Raw genomic sequence first — 19,445 nt, forward strand, 5'->3', positions numbered from 1 at the left:
AAATTTGTAGTGGTACTTGTTTACTGTACCACTTAGGTATGTTATATGAAAAATTAAAACTTTTAATTATATTTTCTTTTGATTTCAATGAGTGTTAAAAATTTTCATGTTTTACTTTTCTATCTAATTCTAAACATCAATTTCCTTTAACTTATTTTCAATAAATAATATTAGTATTATTCAAATAAATTCATATTAATTGGTTATATTAAGAGTATAACATTTGGCGATCCCTTCTATTACGAACAATATAACAATTATTTTTTCTACTAAACACGCGGTGATATCAGCTACAAAAGTCAATATAAGCTGTATTTTGTTGCTAACTAGTACAATTAAAACACTAGCTAGCTTACCGAATTGCATGGAAAGCAACAACAAAAAGTAGTCGAGTTGGGTTGGCTAAGCGCTTTCAGTTGAAACCGCTTAGGTAATTGTCGACCTGATTGATAGTGTTGTATAGTGTTGCATATTCAAAAATAGGGCACTATTGTGAACAGGCGAATGAAATGAACATACGAATGTGCAGATAAACGTCAATAACAAAATAAAGTGAAACAAAATGGAGCAAACGTAAGTAAATATGCGCTAGAGTTTTTTATAAAAAAAAATATTAAATTAGCAATTGTTTTATAGATTTCAGGAAAAAAAAACGGAGAAAGAGGAGCCGGGAACAAACCGCAGGATTCTTGAGATGCTACCTTGCACGGAAGGAAGAGTTCCTGCATCAAAAAAAAAAGAGGTCTGTCTTCTCAAATGTTGTTACGGTCTGCTGCTGCGGTATATGGCTGCGATCCCCTTGGGAGCGTGTTCACGGGAACACACCTAGCGATGTGGCAAAGGTTGCGATGGAAAATATCAAAAAAGAAGGGAACACACAGACCTGCCATCACGAGCACAAGAAAATGGATGGAGTTTTTTTTGCCAGCAGATAGGCACGAGGAAAAAGAAAAAGGGAGAAAAATTTGGTCTTCTTTTAGCACGAGGTTCCGGCCATGAAAGTTCAGCTAGATTGGAGCGAAAAGAAAAAAGAAAAACTTCCAAAATTGGACAACAATAAGCGATTGCTTTCCCGCTATTTGTATTGCACATAATACACTTCGATTATTATAAAAAAATTTTGTAGAACAGCGAAAAGAAAGTCGCTTATCAATTAAGTTCATACGCTGATGGCCGAAAGTGAAATTTTAACGAAAAGCACAAAAAAAAAAATGCTGCTAATTTATGTGTGACTGAATCTAACAACACTCAATTGTGTGGAAAAAAAAAAAAAAATTAAAAAGGTTACAGCACTTTTCTTTGACTGGGGTAATACATCGATTCCCACACGCTCGGGTGAATCGTTGAAAGCAGTGGAAAAGATCAGTCTCCGGTAACAACATCAAATTATCGCCGCCAAGCATAAAACACCCATATATGAAGCAAATAACATAAGGACAATTGAGAAACGGCAGCAGCACGCGGCAGCGTAACCCAACGAACGTCAAAATTAGCACCAAGTCATCAAGTTCGTAAAGGTCATCACGAAGTCTATTGCCACCAGGTTCACTCGATCACCTCGGGCCAGAGCGCAACAACCACCAACAGTACCAACACCAACTACAACAACAACGTTTGAAACTGGGTGAGTCCGTTCCAACTCGGTGAAATTATATTATGTATTTATATGAAGTGATAAAATTCGTCACTTACAGATTATCGTTTCAAATTTTTGTAATTCATTCCAAGCACGCTTAATGAACCTAAAGACCCCTTTCTGTAACTCGATTCGAACATACGGTATATGAATTCGGACACTTTGGTGCTCTTAACTCTGTTGACCCGTCGGATAAGTGCAATGTAAAACCCGTTCTGTAATCTTGCGAGTAAGAAATATTGTTCTGTAAAGCTTGTGAAAGGTCAACACAGCCAAGAAATAGAAAACCTAAATTATAAAAGTTTGAGTTCTGCAAATAATTTTATTCCAGTCAAGTTACAGAATAGTGTCACTAGTACATATAGTACCTTACATTTTTGAATGTGTCACTCGGAACCATATTTTTTTTTATATACATACATGCGAAAGCCATGCGGATGGGTAATGCATTACACATTAGCGACATATGCCTTTCCGCGAGAAATTAGAATCTAGTCGCAACAAGAAATAGAGGATCTACGTCTTGGTGATCAGGAACAAATAAACTCTTTCTATAATTTTTTTTGAAATATTTTTTTTTACTGCTCCACTATGCTGTTGCGACTGAAACGTCACCTGAAAGTTCATAAATAATTTTTCTCTATATGATCACACGGCACAAGTTAGTATGTGTCAACGAAGACTAAAGCTATAAAAGCTTATTAAATTGTTACGAGAGTTTTGCCGACCATATCCATTGGTGTGGCAATCAAATTTCCATAGACTCGAGATAAGACAAATGAAATGAATTTAATACAATTGAACTTGCTGATATGAGAAAAGTATAATTAACGTAATTGGATACAATCGAATGCAATTATCATAAATTGGAACTTAGAAAAAAAAAAAATTAAAATTTTTACTAAATACAATCCAAAAGTAAATTTGAAGTTTGGAAAACTATAATTTAAAATAGATGTGAAATAAGAAAATCGAATTAAATCCTAACAAAAGGAACATTCTAAGTTAGAAATAAGAAAATGTAAATGTTAAGAAGTCTGCAAACTCTGTAAGGCGGTCTACGATTTACTATAGGAATTTTGAGCCAAATAACTACATTTTTCTTAAGGTATTTTTTTTTACTCCAGTGTGCTTCGCTTGGTTTCCACGTTATTTGCTATGTACAAGCATACCTATGAAATTAAAATCTATTCAGCAGTATGGAAATAGATTCGAAAGAGCATTTAGATGAATTCCACATTATTTTCAGCAAATGACCTGTAAACCAGAGCAACAACCGCAACAATGTTATCAAACTTAGTTATAATAAGAAGGAATACAACTTCCTGTATAATTCTTTTTTACAACAAAAAAAAATGTTATATGTACATACAGCTGCGAACAAAAGAATAGCAGTCGAAGATATTAAACACCTTTTATTAGTAAAAGAAGGATCATTTATTTGATAAGCTGCAATAAACTTGCAACCAAACTTATTTTAGAACCACCTAAAAACGTTTAAAGCCCCTAAAAGGAATTATTACTTTGGCTTTACAAAGTAATATTTACTATTCATGTTTCTTAATACCGGGATCGTAATGAATTATGTCAATTAGATACTTATGTACAATTTCTTTGTTCGAAATTATTTCTTTTACTTCTTAAACAAGCATTTTATTCACCGTTTCCTCTGTAACTTAATGCGTACAACTTATTTTGAAGAAAGCAAATTTAGATAAAACTCAGGGTTGATTAGTATATACATCTACATATTAATTTTTTTTAAATGATGGATTATAAATAAAAATTGTAATTAAAAATGGGAATGTTGGCATCTTCATTCTTTTAGAAGGCACGTAGGGTATACAGGTAAGGGGCCACCGAAATTTAGGTGCGTCGGTGGCCATGGTTATTTGAGGGTGGGACTAAGCACCGGGCGTCGCAACAACACCCGCGGCGCCCTTCTGTGTATTCGGCCTTTTATTTTCCTTTCAGTTTTGTTATTTTACTTTTCAGCTTTATTGATATTTGATTTCAGAGTAGTAACCGGTCATGTCCGGTTCGGTAATTTTTTCTTGCGTCAGCTTTTTTTTATTTTTTTTGAATTTGAATTTAAATTTTGGAATGTTAACGGTCTGTCCGTGACATCCGGTTCAGCCGGATGTTGTTTTATTTTGTATTGATAAGCGTTTTGAGTCGGTCTCTGCGCTTCTGCCAGGTTTTTTGAATTTGACAGCTGCTCGTTTTGATAGGCATGATAGGAACATTTTTCTGCTTATGGCGCAGGAACAGTAAGGTTGGCAAGGACCCGCCCCAGCCGACAATGACTAGCCACTGTGCACCACTACATCATGCCGACCGCCTTCCTTACTGCTTCCATCGTAAATGCGATTCCATAACAGATGGCGCCCAACGTGGTTTGGTGCCCGAGGCGCTGTCGCGCTGGTCATTTTGGTCAACTTGTGAAGTTGACCATCCCATCAGTCCGAGGTGTGCAGCCGCAGGAGCAGCCACCTGCGTTGCGGTGGGATGGTTGGACGGATCAAGTTGTCCAGAATGATCATCGATGACAGTTGCTGAGGGCGCCATAACAGATGGCGCCCAACGTGGTTCCTGAGGCGCCGGGTGCGAGGGTCACTCCTGGTCAACTTGTGAAGTTGACCATCCCACCAGTCCGGGGTGAGCAGCCGCAGGAGCAGCCACCTGCGTTGCGGTGGGATGGTTCGACGGATCAGGGTGTCCGGAGTGATCATCGTCTCCGGTAGCTGAGGGATCCACGTGACTTAACGTCAGTTATCGGGATTTTGTATTCACCCGATGAGGCAGTGCTGCACGCACTTTATTTTTTTTTGTAGTTGGGGTTTTATTTTCCCGGAATGTTGTCCGTTAGTCGGCTATGGAATAATTTTGTCCGCTAATTGGGTTTAAATTTTTTTTTGTAAAGTAGTTTTTTTTGTTTCCTTGCCGAATTTTGTATCGTCTTGGTATGAGTGTGTGAGTATATGTGTTGTAGGACCCCAGCTCATCCCACGTCTCAGGTGGCAACACATAGTGCCACCTGGATTGTGACGGGTTGAGCTGGGATTCAGAGTGGCACCCCTTCCTGTCCCACCAGACTGGGGGAGCGGTCTCGAAACCGCTCCACCCATTGCGGCGGAGGCAGGAGGGGTGTCCAGCGAGAATGGACGGGAGGCCTCAACACCCCCAACCAGTCCCAGGGGCAAGCCCCTGGAGACTGCCCCTGCGTTGCGGCTGGGTGTGTTGGGACTAACCTGTGTGTGTAGGACATTGACCCTAGTGGCCCCAACCAGTCCCAGAGGCAGGTCCTTAAGACCCCCTTATGCGTTGCGGTTGGGAGCACTAGGGACAAGAATGAATGAGTTTGTGTTTTTTTTTGATTTTTTTTTGGAGCCCGAGTGCCTTCGGGGAACAGGAGATGTCAGCGTTCCCATTGAGTATCCAACATTTTTTTTGGCCTTCTGTGGGGGCGATGACCACTAGCCTTTTGGAGTTTGGACGAGTTCTCCTTTATCAAAATGTCTACCCAAATTTTTTTTTTGGCCTTCTGTGGGGGCGATAACCACTAGCCTTTCGGAGTTTGGACGAGTTCTCCATATCAAAATGTCTATACTCTTTTTTTTTTGTCAGGCCTTTTGTGGGGGCGATAACCACTAAAACCTTTCGGAGTTTTGACGAGTTCTCCATAACAAATGTCTAATTGCCGCAAAGCCCTTTTAAACTAGGAAACAGAATTAATTCCCAAATTTGACTTAACTTTTTTTTGATGGACCTATGTTGCCCGGCTAGCTTCGTAGTAGGGCTTTGAGACTCTTATCTCAGGGGTGAGTCGTGCCCCACATTGATTGGCATTGGAGGCCCCTGGCAGTGGCTTCCCACAGCGGATCCGGTTTCCTGTTCGCTCCATCGTCGGGCCTTCTAAGCGAAGCAGGTTTGTTACGGTCTGCTGCTACGGTATATGGCTGCGATCCCCTTGGGAGCGTGTTCACGGGAACACACCTAGCGATGTGGCAAAGGTTGCGATGGAAAATATCAAAAAAGAAGGGAACACACAGACCTGCCATCACGAGCACAAGAAAATGGATGGAGTTTTTTTTGCCAGCAGATAGGCACGAGGAAAAAGAAAAAGGAAGAAAAATTTGGTCTTCTTTTAGCACGAGGTTCCGAAAGTTCAGCTAGATTGGAGCGAAAAGAAAAAAGAAAAACTTCCAAAATTGGACAACAATAAGCGATTGCTTTCCCGCTATTTGTATTGCACATAATACACTTCGATTATTATAAAAAAATTTTGTAGAACAGCGAAAAGAAAGTCGCTTATCAATTAAGTTCATACGCTGATGGCCGAAAGTGAAATTTTAACGAAAAGCACAAAAAAAAAAATGCTGCTAATTTATGTGTGACTGAATCTAACAACACTCAATTGTGTGGAAAAAAAAAAAATTAAAAAGGTTACAGCACTTTTCTTTGACTGGGGTAATACATCGATTCCCACACGCTCGGGTGAATCGTTGAAAGCAGTGGAAAAGATCAGTCTCCGGTAACAACATCAAATTATCGCCGCCAAGCATAAAACACCCATATATGAAGCAAATAACATAAGGACAATTGAGAAACGGCAGCAGCACGCGGCAGCGTAACCCAACGAACGTCAAAATTAGCACCAAGTCATCAAGTTCGTAAAGGTCATCACGAAGTCTATTGCCACCAGGTTCACTCGATCACCTCGGGCCAGAGCGCAACAACCACCAACAGTACCAACACCAACTACAACAACAACGTTTGAAACTGGGTGAGTCCGTTCCAACTCGGTGAAATTATATTATGTATTTATATGAAGTGATAAAATTCGTCACTTACAGATTATCGTTTCAAATTTTTGTAATTCATTCCAAGCACGCTTAATGAACCTAAAGACCCCTTTCTGTAACTCGATTCGAACATACGGTATATGAATTCGGACACTTTGGTGCTCTTAACTCTGTTGACCCGTCGGATAAGTGCAATGTAAAACCCGTTCTGTAATCTTGCGAGTAAGAAACATTGTTCTGTAAAGCTTGTGAAAGGTCAACACAGCCAAGAAATAGAAAACCTAAATTATAAAAGTTTGAGTTCTGCAAATAATTTTATTCCAGTCAAGTTACAGAATAGTGTCACTAGTACATATAGTACCTTACATTTTTGAATGTGTCACTCGGAACCATATTTTTTTTTATATACATACATGCGAAAGCCATGCGGATGGGTAATGCATTACACATTAGCGACATATGCCTTTCCGCGAGAAATTAGAATCTAGTCGCAACAAGAAATAGAGGATCTACGTCTTGGTGATCAGGAACAAATAAACTCTACTTTTACTGCTCTTTACTGCTCCACTATGCTGTTGCGACTGACACGTCACCTGAAAGTTCATAAATAATTTTTCTCTATATGATCACACGGCACAAGTTAGTATGTGTCAACGAAGACTAAAGCTATAAAAGCTTATTAAATTGTTACGAGAGTTTTGCCGACCATATCCATTGGTGTGGCAATCAAATTTCCATAGACTCGAGATAAGACAAATGAAATGAATTTAATACAATTGAACTTGCTGATATGAGAAAAGTATAATTAACGTAATTGGATACAATCGAATGCAATTATCATAAATTGGAACTTAGAAAAAAAAATAAATAAAAATTTTTACTAAATACAATCCAAAAGTAAATTTGAAGTTTGGAAAACTATAATTTAAAATAGATGTGAAATAAGAAAATCTAATTAAATCCTAACAAAAGGAACATTCTAAGTTAGAAATAAGAAAATGTAAATGTTAAGAAGTCTGCAAACTCTGTAAGGCGGTCTACGATTTACTATAGGAATTTTGAGCCAAATAACTACATTTTTCTTAAGGTATTTTTTTTTACTCCAGTGTGCTTCGCTTGGTTTCCACGTTATTTGCTATGTACAAGCATACCTATGAAATTAAAATCTATTCAGCAGTATGGAAATAGATTCGAAAGAGCATTTAGATGAATTCCACATTATTTTCAGCAAATGACCTGTAAACCAGAGCAACAACCGCAACAATGTTATCAAACTTAGTTATAATAAGAAGGAATACAACTTCCTGTATAATTCTTTTTTACAACAAAAAAAAAATGTTATATGTACATACAGCTGCGAACAAAAGAATAGCAGTCGAAGATATTAAACACCTTTTATTAGTAAAAGAAGGATCATTTATTTGATAAGCTGCAATAAACTTGCAACCAAACTTATTTTAGAACCACCTAAAAACGTTTAAAGCCCCTAAAAGGAATTATTACTTTTGCTTTACAAAGTAATATTTACTATTCATGTTTCTTAATACCGGGATCGTAATGAATTATGTCAATTAGATACTTATGTACAATTTCTTTGTTCGAAATTATTTCTTTTACTTCTTAAACAAGCATTTTATTCACCGTTTCCTCTGTAACTTAATGCGTACAACTTATTTTGAAGAAAGCAAATTTAGATAAAACTCAGGGTTGATTAGTATATACATCTACATATTAATTTTTTTTTAAATGATGGATTATAAATAAAAATTGTAATTAAAAATGGGAATGTTGGCATCTTCATTCTTTTAGAAGGCATGTAGGGTATACAGGTAAGGGGCCACCGAAATTTAGGTGCGTCGGTGGCCATGGTTATTTGAGGGTGGGACTAAGCACCGGGCGTCGCAACAACACCCGCGGCGCCCTTCTGTGTATTCGGCCTTTTATTTTCCTTTCAGTTTTGTTATTTTACTTTTCAGCTTTATTGATATTTGATTTCAGAGTAGTAACCGGTCATGTCCGGTTCGGTAATTTTTTCTTGCGTCAGCTTTTTTTTATTTTTTTTGAATTTGAATTTAAATTTTGGAATGTTAACGGTCTGTCCGTGACATCCGGTTCAGCCGGATGTTGTTTTATTTTGTATTGATAAGCGTTTTGAGTCGGTCTCTGCGCTTCTGCCAGGTTTTTTGAATTTGACAGCTGCTCGTTTTGATAGGCATGATAGGAACATTTTTCTGCTTATGGCGCAGGAACAGTAAGGTTGGCAAGGACCCGCCCCAGCCGACAATGACTAGCCACTGTGCACCACTACATCATGCCGACCGCCTTCCTTACTGCTTCCATCGTAAATGCGATTCCATAACAATGTATTGGAAGATATGGTGTCCATTGGTATTGGGGTATGTTAGAAAATATATTTAACCATCATATAAAATACATGGCATATCAAATTAATAAACATTCGTTTTAGGATGCCGATATGACACCATTATGCTTGGAAGCGAAAATGTGTACGCTGCTTAACGCATACAAAGCAGCAAAAGACAACAACCGCAGAATTGGCGCTACTCCCTGCTTTACTCCATATATGGAAATTATGGACGAGATACTTGGGAAAAGCCCAATAATTTCTAATACCCACACCGTCCACGTTGGCTGCAGGCCGGTTGAAAAACTGCAACTACCACTATCATCAACGTGTCAGTCGTCGGTAATTTCACCATCGCCTCCCTCATCAACGCCAGCAGTACTGACAGTGTTGGTGCCATCGCCATCAGCAATACTATCACCAACACAAACAGCTTCACCAATAATGCCATCACCAACGCAAACACCTTCACCGATCATGCCATCATCAACGCAAACACCTCCACCAATTGCATCGCCATCGCCAGTGCCATCTGCGTCAGCTAATACATCATCACGCTAAAAGCGTTCCTCACGGGAGCTGTACTATGAAAAAAAATTTGAGCTGAAGAAAAAAATGGCAGAAGAAAAAGTGAAATCGCGAGATGAATCCCTGCAGTACTTCAAAGAGTTGGTGAGGGAAAAATTTGAAAAGGATACGCATATGGAGCAGAGGAAATTGGAATTAATGGAAAAATGGGTGAATAAGTGAGACTATCTCGAAAACGATATGATATGTCTACATTGAATCTTCTAGGTCATTTTCTGCAATCCGCCCGCTTTGTAAATTTTTACCATTATTTCTAATTTCGTTTATTTCATTTCTTTCGATTTGTATTCGAATTTATAAAGAAATTTGTGTGATAGGTTTGACAAGACTTTGTTCCGAATCAAAATCGGTTATCGTAATAACATGTACAAATACGTAATAAAGTCGATATAAACTTAAGCCCACGATCTTACGTAGAATTTGTATTCGAAATACGTATCTTCAGTAAAATTTAAAAATAAGTCACTAAGAATTTTTAGATTATTTCTGAGTATACAGTTTTTTCAGCTGAGTTGAGTATATTCTTTTGAAATTATTCTCTTTATAGGGAAGAAATTGCTCCAGCTCAGCGGACAAAAAAGGTGTCAAAAAACAGTAGACTTTTTTTGCATTAGGACTAACAATTTGTCATACTTAAATTCAATAAAAAAATAAAAAACTGCAAACTCAGAAGAATTATAAAAATTCTTAGTAACAAATTTTAAATTTAACTGAGGATTCGTGTTTAGAATTCGAATTTTGCGTAAGATCCATGAGCTTTCGTTTATATCCATTTTATGACGTATGTGTTTGTACATGTTTTTATAAAAAAAGTAAAATTAGGCGAAAACCGCAAAAGTCATCCGTATATAAAATGTTTTAGGGTCTGACTCTTTTTAATTTAGGGTGCGATATATACTGAAAATCGAATGATTGAAGATTTCAACTCATTTAGTCTAAGGTTGTAAGACCTACACATAATCTTCGACACTTTAAAGCCCCGCGCATCTCAGCACAGTGTGCAACAGACCCTTCTCCTTCCACTACTTTGGAACCGCCATTTGAGCACCCTTGCGCCAACCGTCCACCTCTATTGTGGCCTTGAAGCGCAGATAGGGAATCAGCTAGTCTTCGTCTTGTGGTTAATGACGCTATACTACTATGGCCGTATGGTCGACGCTCAAGCAGCCCCGAGCCTAGTTGGAATGTAAATGCTATGAGAAAGAGAGGGCGATAAGCCCCACGTACACCCCAGCATTCTTTTACATGCATAAAAAGCCGTTGAGGCCTTCTCACGCTCTCCTCCACGTTGAGCTTCCATGACAGCTTACTGTCTAGGATGATTCCTAGATATTTTGTGCAAGGTTTCTATTGTAGGGTCACCCCTCCTAACTTACGCCTGGTCCAATTTGGGACCTTGTACCTTTTTGTAAACAAGACCATATCAGTCTTCTTCTCGTTGGCTTTCAACCAGAAATTAGATACCCAGGTATGAATATCCCGAAGCGCCCGATCCATCAAAGAGCTAATCGTTGGAAGGCACTTTCCACTTATGACAATTCCAACGCCATCTGCGTTTGCAGTTAGTTTTACGAGTCCCTCATCGAATCGCATAAAGCACCTTGGTAATGAGGGAAATTTTCTGGCATCCCATTATACTTACAAGCATTGGTCGAAGGAAAATGAACGTGTTATCTTCAGATTTTTATAATAATTTATTCTTCCAAGTCAAAAGGTTATTTTAAATTAAATTGTGTTGCCTTAAATAATTAGAAAGATTTTCCCTTCTATCTAAGTTGGAATTGGAATTCAACTCCTCTATTTCCTCTTCAATCTCAAAGGAAACTGCATCGTCCATTTCATTTTCTTCAGCGTCACACAAATCGTCATGGGTGATGCAAATATTATGCAAAACACACGCACTGACAACGATATTGGTAATCGTCTGCAAATCAGTTTGTTCCGTAAACTTCATAAGTCTTCGGAAACGTCCTTTAAAAAGTCCAAAGGTATTTTCAACAACCATTCGAGTTGAAGAATGGATTTCGTTAAATTTTCGCTGACTTTGAGTCAAATTTCCGTAATCTTTATATGGAGACACCAACCAATTCGTCGTCGGATAAGCCTAGTCCCCAATTATAAAATATGAACCTGCAAACATTTGTTCGTGTAGTCTGTCGGCATCGTTAAAGAGTTTGGATCTTCTCAAAACTCTGTAGTCATGAAGTAACCCAGGCTCGCCACAGGTTACATCAATAAACTTTTTATCGGCATCCACTACAGCTTGCAGCACTACACTATAGGTTTTTTTACGATTGAAGTACATTTATTTTTGATCCTTCGGGCCTTTAATACCAATGTGCGTACAGTCTATAGCTCCAATAACACCAGCGATACGTTGTTTTTGGTAAAACTTTTCAGTCGTTTTTTGTAGCTCAATGCCTTCTGGCCACTTGATATATTCATCACTAATAGATACCAAATAGCGAGAAACGCGTTGGACAACGGACCATGCGCTTGATGTGGCTACACCAAACAAATTCCCTAGTTGGCGAAATGTCACGCTGTTGCTAATATACCATATATACATGTAAATGGATTTCTTGGGTGTGATATGTGATCTTCCAACACCAGACTGGTCAGCAACAAAAGAAGATATGGAATACCTCGCTAGAGAAATCAAATATTTTTTTAGTTTATAAATGCATTTACTAATTAAAAAAGCTTTTGTTATTATTGGTAAGATACACCACTGTTTCACGCTTGAGTCTCATGTGCGCTTTGAAGTGCATCCCGCTCATCGCATCAAGCGTGCCCTCGAAGTTGTTACACCTCTCATGCTGTTCATTTTCGCTTTCCGAATATTCAGAGGATGAACTGGAACTAGCATATACGGCCTCCAATATTTCGTTCACCACTTCGCCTACATCATTTTGCTGGCCAACGGGCAGGGAATCACACTAGACAATAAATAAACACTCTTTATTTAATATTTACAATTAAATACAAATATTTACCACTGAATCGACAGGATTACTCATTTTTTTCGTTTTTCTTTTAAAATTTTCACAAACACAACATTTATTTTGACACCTGACACCAGTGCTGTGAAGCAACATAATAAAATTGTTTAGCTATTTGGAGCGTTTTTTCGAGCTCGCGTAATAAAAAAAACCCCATTATATTACAAATTTTGAGAAACCTAACTCTATTAATAAACTTCACAAATTCATTGGAATGGTTAATTATTACCATCGCTATATTCCAATGATTGCAGCAGGCATGCTTAACCAACGAAACGATATCATTTCGTTACGATAATTAACGTTAATAAACGAAACAAAGTCATTTCGTTTCGTTTATTAACGTTAAAAACGTCAAATTAGCGAAATGATTTCGTTTCGTTTTCTTACATATCAAAACGAAATCAAATCGTTTATGTTGATTATTAATTTAAAACTATGCTGGCAAAGCTGATTGATGGCGGAGTCATTAAAGGTGAAAGCATTCGCCAAGCTGATTGCAACTTTTCTCATGAATTTTGACAGTACGAACATTTCTCAGAGTATTTTTGACATTACCACCAACGAATTACACAAACAAATTACATGGAGTTTGTGTGTGTATGTGCCCTCGTTGTTACCACCTTACGGCTTCACCATGGCTATAGCATTGCCAGCACAATTCAAACATAAAGTATCACGTTTTTGTTAACGTTTTTAACGTAAACGAAAGCTTTTCGTTTCGGTTAAAAACGAGATACAATTTATCTTGATAATTTCTTTATCGATAATATTTCGAAGTGTTTCAACAGAAGCGGTGGAAATTTTTTGATAAACGATTAGCTTAACGTTAAGGTGCATCCCTGGATTGCAGAAGATCTTCTTCCTTTACATCTAACTTAAACTCAGACCTCTTAGATTTGAATTAGCATTAGTAATCAATTAATTAGATGCCTATTTTAATGGCCAATGATTATTTCAATTGTTTTCCGAAAAAGGCAATTACTAATTGATTACAATTAGAAAAAAATTAAAAAGAAAATTATGATTTTTTCCGATTATTGAAAAAAAATCAAAAATAATCATAAGTAATCACAAAAGGCGTTTTTGATTACTTTTGATTTTTTTCTGTTTTTTTTTTAATTCTTTTTAATTATTTTTTTGCTTTGTTGAAAGAAAAATTCTCGTTTGTTGAATGCACGGAAGAATTTCTACATAAAAGTACATTTTAGGATGCAATATTAAATCGTAACCGCTTAAGCATATATTACACTACTTTATTTTTGCTTGGATTCCAAGCTAAGAAAACTGACGAAACTTTATCGGAACTTCAAAACACAAAAACAATTTCTATCATGAAAAAGCGAGACCACTATTCCCCCAAAATTAGTGAGTTTGACATGTTTTTGTTTATGTTTTACATTTTATTTTTACATTAACACCTTTAACAATAAAAACAATGCAAATAACGCGAAAATTATTTCGGTTTCTAATGGTTCACTTTTTTCACAAGAAATTTGATTTTAATTGTGTTTTTATAGATCAAATTTTCAAACTAAAAACAAAATCTCCATATGTCAGAAAAAAAAAAAAAAAAAAAAGCGCCGAATGTCAAAAAAACCTATCGAAATACAAATTGGCTGGTTTGTTTTTAATAAACTACTTAGACTGTATTTTCCTTGTATTTCGTTAGTTTTTTGAAATAGAGTTTACATACTTACACCAGTACTGAAGCCGTATTAGGAGGGAGAGCCACAAAAAATTGAATATAAAATACAAGAAAAAATACACGAAAATAAAATAGCGTCATATAGGTATTATCGAAGGAAATATATACATACATGCATAGGGCGAATGGTATATGAGCGTTATCTAAACATATTCTCCGGTAAGTACATATACATGTGCATTATTACACTCATTTTATAAAATAATAATGATTTCATACTTAAGTCAAGCCAATTTTGTTTTGTATCCAAAATTAATATATACGATATTTTTTAAGTTATGACTATGCACTGATTGTTTTGTAATCAAAGTTTATCATATTGTTCGCTTTATTTTAGTAATATTGGTTTCATATCATCGCCAGTGTGGGGCAATGTTCTCCAACAAATGGTGGGCTGAAAAATTTGGCACAAAATGAGCTGAATAGCTATCTGGGTGATTCATATACTAGCATGGACATTTGGAAAACACGAAGTGTGTTGAAAGAAACTGCAAAATTCTTCAACTTGCCTTTAACTTCTTCTGCTCCTGCTGAGCGACTATTTTCCTTTGCAGGAATTATAAATCCTCCAAAGCGTCAGTCTATGTCTTACGTTTCATTCGAAATCTTAAATTTATTGAAAGCAAATGCAAATTTGTTATAATGACTAAAACAACTTTTAGATAATGAATGTACATAAATACCTCTTATTTTACATTATTTTAAGTTTTCATTTCCATCGAAATATCGTTATTTTTGGCAATGTTAATTTAATGAAACAATTTTTTATTGATGCAAATAATTATTAATTAGATACACATTTCATAACATCATTACTTCCTTGTAAAACATCAACTTGTGCAATTTTTATGTTTACAAAAACACATATATATAAAATTAATAAAAAATAACATGAAATTACTAAGGCTTACATTTTCTAACTGTACCATTGAGCATGTACATTAGTTTGGGGTGAATCCTCACTTTTCTGCAATTTCCGTTTTTAATACTAAAAATATGACTCACTATGCAAAACTTAAGATTTTATAGAAAATATCCTAGACGTAATCATAAGGAAATAAAAAGAAGTTTTAATCTAATGTACATGGACATATGTTAATAAATCTATCTGGGATATAACAACCTTTGGTTAGACAACTAATAATGATGATGAATGACAACTTAGAGGATTGCTCCAGTTGGAAGTGAAGCTATCAACCATCAACCTAAGTAGTATTACTCATACATATTGTTGCGCATATTCAGCCCTATTCTGCATTTCGACTTGGATTGGAATTTTTTCGATTTGGCAATTTTGGTATTCTGTGTTCCAATCTCTTTCGATCCAACTTCGCATTGTTCGATTTTTTGTATTCTACATTTCGATCGTAGTTCCGTTTTTCTAAGTTGCAAATTAGTTGGCGGAAAAATATTTTCTTTTTATTTTTTTATTAATTTATAACAGAATTTTAACAAAAATGTAAGTAAAACTTGTTAAGAAACGTAGAAGGCTTGATGATTATTGTTTTTTATATGTTTCCAGTAGCCCGTTTCTGTAACCTTGCGTTATAATAACGAACGATTTGCTATCGCAAGGCACGTATCGCTTTCGATATGAAAAGTGTTTCTGTAACGCACCCAACTCACCTTACGATATAATAGTGGTGAGTTTTTATCATATCGATGAAACAATCGAATTGGAACATAGGATATGTCACCAATAGCGAAAAAGATATAATAACAAACACAAATTCTTTTTAATCGCAAGAGAAGAAGTTCAAGATTCATTATATAAATTGTGAACTTTTGCTTAAACTGGTATTATAAGTCATTTACAATCATCCCTTGACTATAATAATAAAAGAAAAATATTGTGCTACAGGTATTTACTTTGCGACGTGCTAGCTGGTTAGGCACGTCTGAATGTTGCAAGTATATTAACCTTATACGTTTGTTAACCTTGCGATTTAAGAGGCAATCTAAGCGTCCTCTTGCCATCTATTGGAATTGGAATATTCAATTCCCAAAACCGGAAAAAATACAGTTTATCTCGATCGGGCAATTCCTGGATATATTGCAACTACTTCAAAAACGTCCATAAATACAACAACGACAATCTTCCGAACTAAAAGCATACACCACGGAGTATCCAAGTAAGTAATCTAATATTCTAAAATTCAAAATTACAAAAAACTATATTTCCTCACGCAATAGCAATGGCAGCATGTAACATCACACGGCAACGCCTCAGATGGAGCCAAGTACTTTATTGAAAACCTTTTGTTTCAAATATATGAACTCTTTGACGACCAGAATTTAGTTGATGTGACATTCAAATTTACAAATCCATCTTCCTTGTAAGTAAACTTTCATTTGAATTAACGCTATTGCAGCTTGTATGTCACATACGCTTGTTATATATGTATTTACAGAATTACGGCTCATCGTCTATTTCTATCGGCGGCAAGCCCTTATTTCGGTGAACTGTTCAAAAGGGACAACGGGATTTGTCCACTTATAGAAACCACCAATATCGAAAGCGACACTTTCGAGCGCTTAATCACCTTTTACTATACCGGCAAAACACTCATAACCATTGACAATGTGGATCGGATGTTAGAAGCGGCTTTAATACTATAATTGAAAGGCGCTGTTGCAAACTGCTGATTTTATAATAGAGAATATAACCGATTTCATATTGCAGCCAGCATATAGTCTGGAGAAGTAGACTCAGTGTAAGATACTAAATGAAAAATTCTGGCTTACGAAACACAAAACTTTATGCATGTAAATGGATATGGAAATTTATTGTTTTATTATCTCGCAGGTAACCCAGAGCAGTGAATTTTTAGATTTTGACGCCAAAAAGTTGCAACCTATCATAGAAAAGACAATTTGCATGTACGGTGCGAGAAAGGTGTTTTTAATGCTGTAAAACGTTGATATGAACATGATGCTTCTGCGCGCAAATATCATCTGCCAGAATTAATTGCTTGTCTGCGGTTAACCCAATGTAATATGGTCTTTAGTATGGCTAATATTCATCCGTTACCGGGTTGTGAAAACTTGTCATTAAAGGTTTTAACTTGTCATAGATACCCCTTGGCTCGTTCTAAGCTGACATTGTGGTGGCCAGATTCCTGACGAAGAATCACTTTTGGCTCTTAACCGATGGGTAAATAATACCGGGATATGACTCTTTACAAATAGTTTGTGATATTATTTGTAAAATGTTAAGGTAGAATCAACAGTCGGTGTTAATGACCAGTATAACAATAGCTTCCCGCTCAAGATCACGGATCGAAAACTATTTTCACTCTAGCGATAAGGAGACTCCTTGAAGATTTTCGGGAGTTTTGCTGTTGTCGATGTGGACAGCATATTGATTCGGTACATTCCGGAAAATACCACCATTATGGCACTTGCCCGACCATCTCGGGAAACCACATTAACCCTCTTTCCGAAAGGAACTCGGGGTGGCTTTATCCTGGCCTGCGAAATAAATAGGATTCGTTGGCTTGTCTACTTTTATCTACCTCTGTATCTTTCTCAATATCCAAATAGCACTAATTTACTTTCATTCCCTTCCAGACCGTAAAAAGGATTTGGTTGAGCTGCAGGCCGGCGAATACGTTTCCCTGGGATTGTAGAAAAGAGGATACTGGCCGTTGATGGCTACGGATAATTGTATAATTTAGACTAGCAAGAACAAAATTAGCGACCAAGGTGAAAAAGGCAAACAAGTTGCATAAAATTATACACAGCAGACAGAATGAGACCATTCAATAAAGTTCTCACAGAACCATATATGTAATACTCCTATATTGTTATAGAAAATGCTCGCAATGTGTTTTAAATTCGAAATCAAAACAAGACAGCCTATAAAATTTTTGTGATCGTAGCAGCATAAGTGTGACAAGAAAAAATTTAAATTTAGGTACATTCGAATGTTGAATACAAAAACAAAAACGTTTAAACATCAATATATCGGCACTCTGATGTTTGGGAATGTACCTAGCCTTTTGTAGCAATATAGCAGTATTACAAATATGCACAGAACACCCCCAGCGGGTTAGGGGATCAGAATATACCCGCGGTAGGTATGCCTGTTGTAAGAGGCGACTAAAATACCAGATTCAAGGGGCTGTGTAGCGCAACCCTTCAGGTGGCCAGCGCAATATATAGCTTCTCCAAACCCAATTGTCACCTATCCGCGGCGAATCCTGTTTCACTAACAGACGAGGCTGTGGCGCCCCAAGCTCCTTATGGAACTTGGGGTGGGGAGGGAGGGAATGGCCTGAAGGTTTAATGTGGCCACATAAATCGTTCCCGAGATAGTCGGGCTAGCGCCTTAATTGTGCTATGGTATCGGAGCGTACCGGATCTGTATCCGGCAAAGGACCATCACATCGATAACACCCCCCAAAGTCTTCGGGGAGCAACCTTATCGCTACAACAACAAGAACAACAATTTTCTAACTATAATTATTAGTATATATAAATGATATTTTTTTTGTAAATATAATTATTAAATTTTTGTTGTTATATCGGCCTACTGATTTTAAGATCGCGGGTTCGAATCGAGCTCAAGGCCTAACAATAATTTTTTATCATTATTATTGTTATGATAAATTTTTTCTTAATTGAAAAAATTTTTAAATTAGAATAGAAGAAAGAAAAAATTTAGACAACTGCCAAAGCTCGTTGTATAGATCCATTTCGGGAACTGCTAAATTCCTTCATCGGCAACGTTTAGGCTCCGCTGCTATAACCATTCAGCCACCACAGCGGTTTTTTGTTTGTCTTCATTAATCCTACTTCTATTCTGGTTCGTGCCAATTGATATTCACAACACTGCGACATCTGTTGCAGAATGGCTGTGAAAATTGGACTTGTTTGTTGGCAATGCCGCCATAGTGTCATATTTTATTGACACTTTTTTCCCCGTGCTCTGGGATGTATTAACAATTTTTGTTGTTATATCGGCCTACTGATTTTAAGATCGCGGGTTCGAATCGAGCTCAAGGCCTAACAATATTTTTTTATCATTATTATTGTTATGATAAATTTTTTCTTAATTGAAAAAATTTTTTAATTAGAATAGAAGAAAGAAAAAATTTAGACAACTGCCAAAGCTCGTTGTATAGATCCATTTCGGGAACTGCTAAATTCCTTCATCGGCAACGTTTAGGCTCCGCTGCTATAACCATTCAGCCACCACAGCGGTTTTTTGTTTGTCTTCATTAATCCTACTTCTATTCTGGTTCGTGCCAATTGATATTCACAACACTGCGACATCTGTTGCAGAATGGCTGTGAAAATTGGACTTGTTTGTTGGCAATGCTGCCATAGTGTCATATTT

At 36.7% G+C, this 19,445-nt stretch overlaps 1 long non-coding RNA gene and 1 pseudogene across 2 annotated transcripts; one reads left to right on the forward strand and one right to left on the reverse strand.

Moving 5' to 3' along the window:
* Positions 1–5,247: 5,247 nt before the first annotated feature.
* Positions 5,248–12,414, reverse strand: LOC137237957 (putative nuclease HARBI1; annotated as a pseudogene).
* A 3,360-nt stretch (positions 12,415–15,774) lies between these two features.
* LOC137238461 (uncharacterized) lies at positions 15,775–19,190 on the forward strand. 2 transcript variants are annotated; one of them, XR_010949188.1, is made up of 5 exons: positions 15,775–15,901; positions 15,966–16,236; positions 16,298–16,440; positions 16,516–16,818; positions 16,911–19,190. It is a non-coding gene; the product is annotated as an uncharacterized lncRNA (long non-coding RNA). The 2 variants fall into 2 exon arrangements; XR_010949187.1 differs by having other exon boundaries at positions 15,833–16,236.
* The last annotated feature ends 255 nt before the right edge of the window (positions 19,191–19,445 follow it).

Source organism: Eurosta solidaginis, chromosome 1 (assembly GCF_040869045.1).
Source record: "Eurosta solidaginis isolate ZX-2024a chromosome 1, ASM4086904v1, whole genome shotgun sequence".
Lineage (NCBI taxonomy): Eukaryota > Metazoa > Arthropoda > Insecta > Diptera > Tephritidae > Eurosta > Eurosta solidaginis.